The sequence below is a fragment of the Poecilia reticulata genome, linkage group LG2, assembly GCF_000633615.1.
Source record: "Poecilia reticulata strain Guanapo linkage group LG2, Guppy_female_1.0+MT, whole genome shotgun sequence".
Taxonomy (NCBI): Eukaryota; Metazoa; Chordata; class Actinopteri; order Cyprinodontiformes; family Poeciliidae; genus Poecilia; species Poecilia reticulata.
Window position 1 is genome coordinate 21,915,316 of NC_024332.1, and position 5,945 is coordinate 21,921,260.

Below are 5,945 nucleotides of genomic sequence, written 5' to 3' on the forward strand. Positions count from 1 at the left end.
TAAAGTCTCTGCTATGTATCTGAAATCAACAGCCTGACATGGCTGAAAAAGACAGCAGAATCCTCCCATGAAATGAAAACAACCCCATTACTTGCGTTGTTTAAAGCTGACCTTAGCATCTTTGAATTGACCCCTGCAGTGCCGCGTCACTCACTCGGGGTTCTTGTTAGCTTCCCATCACTCCATCTGTTGTGAACAGAATCTGCTTGACTTTATGTTCTGTGATCAGCGGCTGGAAGAGCGGAGAAGCTGCCACACAGAAGGACGTGCAGTCACAACATGAGGTTTGTGCTGTCACGGCCATTTTACACTGACAGAGCGAACACAAACCCTGCTTCTCCACTCTGGAGCTTATCTGTAGCAGATATTTTTGAAAAGGACATGCTCCAGACTCAGTAATGTGGGAACAAAAATCCTTCAGTTCTTTGGACCCCAGTGTGAAGTCATAAAAGAATGAAAATAGGATTTCCTGACGCAGGTAGAGTACATTGTAATCTCTGTATTTTAACCTTAATATAGGAAAGAAGATGGAACTCGGTCGTATTAATGAGACATTCAGAAGAACGCGGAGAGCTTTTCAATCTACTGACTGATTAACATACTTTCTTCATGACTTGTAGGTTCACAATTGCGCCAGACTCTTTCCATTTCCAGATGATATACTGAACAGTGAGATGTTCAAACCCTGTGAAATCTTCTTACAGCCTCGGTCTGTTTTAAATTTCTCCACAGCTCCTCCCTGACCTGTCTGCTGTGTTCCTGGGACGTCATGATGCTGTTTTGTCCCCAATGTTCTCTGAACCTCCGATGCGTCACAGAGCAGCTGGATTTGTACTGACATTAGATCACACACAGCTGGACTCTGTTTAGTCATGACCAGTTACCAGGAGACTTCTGAAGAAAACTGATTGCACTCAGAGAAGTGGGGGCCGAATGCTTTACTTTTCAGTTTTTTATTTWAAAAAAAACATTTTTTTGAGTCGTGTATAATTTTCCTTCTACTTCAGAATCGCATAACACTTTGTGATGGCCTTTCACATGAAATTCTAATGGAATATATTTGTGGTTATAATGTGACAAAATATGGTAAAGTTCAAGGGTATGGATACTTTTGCAAGCCGTTCCACACATGGCTCACATGGAAGACCTACATTTATCACAATTCTGCCCAATTATGAATTATTCTGTTATTTTGTGTACTAAATATCTATATTTATATATGAATAATTTAAATTCACAAACTGCAAAATTCAGAATTTGCTTGACGTGATTGGCGAAAAGCATCCGGACTTTCTTGTTTATGGTCTGCAATATGGTACTGACACTGCAGACGGCAAGAAAACCTGCTATTAGCTGCTCCGGATTTATATTATACAAACATATTCACATAGATTAAATAATCATGCTTTGTTTTTTGTTTTCAAAGAAAGATCATAAATTAAATGAGGCTGAAGATTGGGAGTGTTATATTAAAATAAATAAATAAATAAATAAATAAATAAATAAATAAATAAATAAATAAATAAATAAATAAATAAATAAAATGAAGGAGAGCAGACTGGGCATCCTAAAGGGAAGAGGAGCACATTTCCAGGACAGCACTGTTTAGGATGGGTGCACAGCTCAGCCTCTTTTGATACAAAACATGAGATAATACAGAGACTGTGTGTGCCTGAGGGATGTAACTACATGTGCAACACTCAGCAAGGAGACATGAGCTGTAGACTGCAGACATAATTAGATAATAAGTCACCAATAGAAGCCCGACTGAAGCAGCAGGCAGAGGGGCTGCACCCAGGAACAGATGAATCATAACCTTCATAGACACTAACCGCGTCATCTAAAGAAGGTCTTTGGAAATATTCTAGACTGACTGACCCTCATGTCTTCGGGGAGCAGCGACTTACTGACACCCAGTGGGCCAGTTGGAGTCAGCAACCATCTCAATGGATCTGCAGCGCCCCCTAACGTGAGATAGAACAAATGATGCATCCTAGAGATCTGAAATTCGGCCCATTGCCCTTTGGGAACACCTCCTCAGGTTGAACTGGAGAGCATGTGAGATGATAAGAAAGATTTATTCTGAAGTTGTGTCTAGCGGTCGTAGTGCATTGAAAAACATAGTAGTACCCTCACAAGATTGATCTGATCTCACTTTTTTTTGGGGGGGGGGGGGGGTTACATTTAAACATTTTAACTCATCAAGCTACTAATTTGGATGTCAGACAAAAATCCATCTATCCATCATCTTACACACTTATCCCTAGTGAGGTCTCGAGGGGTGATGCTGCCTATCTCCAGGGGTCAATGCGCAAAAGGCGGGGTCACCCCTGGACAGGTCGCCCATCTGTCACAGTTCAGACAAAAATAAATACAAAAGTAAAACACAAACATCAACTTTCAAACGATATTTTCATTTATTAGGAGAATGAAGCTAGGCAAACCCACCCAGCCCTACGTGGAAGTATAAAAGTCCACTTTTTTTTTCTCGTTTTGGTTCAGTTTCACTAGGTTCACCCAGGTCTTATTGCTGCCTCATCTGTAGAACCAAGAAATCACTTGCTGTCAACAAAATCCATCTGAGAAGACAAGACAGACTGCTAGACCTCAAAGCAACGCATCATAACCCACTGAAATTATGAGAAACAATGCTTTGCATTTACTGAAGAACGTCTAGATGAGCCTAAAGTGAAACTTTTTGTGTGTTTCATTTCCTCTTATGTAAAATTATCAGAACACTTCAGAAAAAGTCATAGTGGTAGTGTGATGATCTAAGGATGCTTTTGTCTTTCAGGAGCTGGACAACAAGACTGAAATGAATTCTGCTCTCTAGCAGAAAATTCAGGAGGAGGATGCCCAGCCAATATTCATAACTCTAAACTCAAGTTTACTTGGGCTATGTAACAATAAAATAATCCAAAAAACACACAAATGGGTCCACCTCTGCATGGCTCATGAAGGTTTTAGAGAAGCCTAGTCAAAGTTTAGTCTTAAATCTTGTTGAGATGCTGTGCTGTGACCTTAAATAGGCCGAAAAACTCGCTAGTAAGGTTGAATAACAATAATTCTGCAAATAAGAAAAGTTTAAAATTCCTCCTCAGTGGTGTAAAACACTCATTACCCTTGATGATAGTTGTCACCAAGCAAGGGCGACACAACCAATAATTACCTCACTGCTTTCTTTGGGAGCTGCATGTTAATGATGGCAAACATTTCATTTGGCTAAAATGATTAAGTGGCAAAATTAACCAGATAGGTTTATTTTTCATTCTTCTTTGATTTCCAGTCTTATTAAAGCAGAAAGTTCTTGATGGTAACAAACTCTTTGGACATAGAATTACATGGTTTGGTTCAGAAAATGCAATTCCCAATTGGTGCTCACATGTTTCACGTTCAAGTGGTAAACTCCACAGAACATAGAATAAGTTGGGGACACATGTATTTTATATGTAAGTGTACTTAATATGAATTTCATTTTTTTAAATAAACTGACACAAACCTGCTTTGCAAATTACAGAGCTTTAGAATTTTAAGGTGAGTATGAGTAAACCTTACTGAGTAAACTGGTTGCTGAACCATGATGAGAGACAGAGAAAGTTTGGCCTTCTGAGGGCTATAAGGCTCACTAAACATACCCAGCTACTATGAACTATATTGTCCACTAGGTGGCAGCACCACACAGTCAGAGCGCTGTTGTTATAGGAGGAAAATGCTAATTTCCACGACGAAGACGCCTCTCTCTGTTTTTGTACTGACGTTGATAAGGTTGAATATACAAATGAACTCACTTTATCCACACACAGCTAACCTGAGGGTGGAGGTGATTAAATGGATTCAGACTTGGCTACAGTTACATGATGCATCATTTACATCAGAGAGTCAGAGAGGTTACAGAAACGTACCAGTCCTCCTCATCCCCCTTTTTAGTTTAGTTTTTTTATTTTCAATGACATCATATGATGCAAAACTCATGCCAGTTTAAATTATGGTTGGAATAGGTCATCGTCCTGCAGCAGTGTGTGACCACCAGCGTGACGAGGAGGTGCCAAACGGTTCTGCATGGTTATGTATGGTTCGCCCATGCACTACTGTGGAATTGTTAATCTGCAAATATACCTCGTTGGTTCACAGTTTGGGGATCCAGTCCAACAAGAGATAGTAGCAGAAAATGATATTTGGTCATGGCAGAGAGGATTTGGCTAATGTTCCACAGGCAAACCCACACATTCAACTCTGCTGCTAAAAACACATTTTTCTTACAAATGTAGCACAATTTAACAGAGAAATGGGCTTCCCAACAAAATGCTTTTTTTTCTTTTCTTTTTTTTTGCTAAAAAGCATTGTTGCAAAAAAAAAAAGTATAATAAATGGTAAAATGGTAAATGGCTTGTACTTGTAGCACTTCACACTATATTCAGTCACTCACACGCTCGGTGGATAGTAGCAGCAGGGGCAGTCTGAGAGAAGGAAGGCTGCCATGCAGCGGCAGCACCAGCAGCAGCAGGCGGGTGAAATGTCTTGCCCAAGAACACAACAACAGAGTTAGACAGAGGGGGAAGTGAAGCGATTGCGAAATGAATTCCTACCACTCTCGCCACCAACCAAAACCGAAACATAAGCCAAACACAAACTTATTTATTTCTAACTGCACCAAAATAACATGAAGATTAAGTCGGGAGAAGATCAAATTGAAATAATATTTTCTCCCAAACCATGTTTACTATGCATGCAATGCATGGAATAATGACATAAGATGCAGAGGAACATTGGAAACAGGGAGCATATTTTGTGTGGGAGAATCTGATGGGAACACAGGTTAATCCTTCAATTTTTCAAAGAAATTATTGTATCTGTCATACAGCGTATCAGTAGACTTTCCTAATATCTTTTTATAAAATATTGTGAAACTTTTAAAGCATCACTTTTTTAAAAATTGCCAGACTGTTGCAGAGCAGCAGATTCACTGTTCTTTTCTTGTGGTACCATTTGAATAATGACCAGTTTCTTTAGCTAACATTTGGGTTTAAAATTTTCTTCTATAAAATATTCTTTTTTGGCTCCAGTGGCCTTTGCTTGATAGTGAATCGACAGGAAGGTGGATTGTGAGAGAGGGTTAAGACATGCGGTAAAGGTCAGCTGGCCGGGACTCGAAGCGGTCACAGTCGTGTCGAGGACCGAGGCCAGATGAGTGGCCACTGCTACGCCCCTAGAAAATACTTTTTTTTTTGGTTGGTTACCAATAATTTTATCTGTAGAGATGACTGACTTCAATCTGAAAGAATTACTCTAACCAGTTACTTTTTCCACGTTTTTTTTAATTTTTAATATTTGAATACCAGGATCCAACTCGTTGGATCTTTTGAGGTTCAGACCCAAAGAGTAAATAGATGAAGCTTCTTATGTGTCAAGCTAATGAATGAACCAGTTTTAGGGTACTTTCTTTGGTTTCTGATCTAAACATAATGGCTTCTTTGATCGCGTATTTAATGTGCAGCACTTTAGTCTGAGCTTCTGCTAACTTCATCTCAACACAAGCTAGCTGCCTGGATTTTGAAAATCCCTTGTTCCCGTAATGCAGAGGTTCCCAAACTGTGGGGCGCGCCCCCTAGGGGGGGGCGCCGTACCATTGCAGGGGGGGCGCGGGAAGCGTCTGGATGAAAAAAAAAAAAACCCTGTAAGCTGTATGTGTTGGGTTTTTACCTTAGAATGGCCAACTCTGTTATTCCTATGTCAATTTGATACAGTAGGGGCTTCCCCACTTCCCATATCTGTCTCCTCTGTCACTTTTATCAGCGGTTAAAACTGTTTAATCTATTGTTAACATGTCGTAACCTGTTWTTCCGAGYCGCCTTTAAACGCAACATGAGCGCTACGACGCTCGCGCTGGGTTTACACCTGTGCGGCAGCGACGGAGACCTGCTGCTGCTGTGCGGAGCTACGCAGGT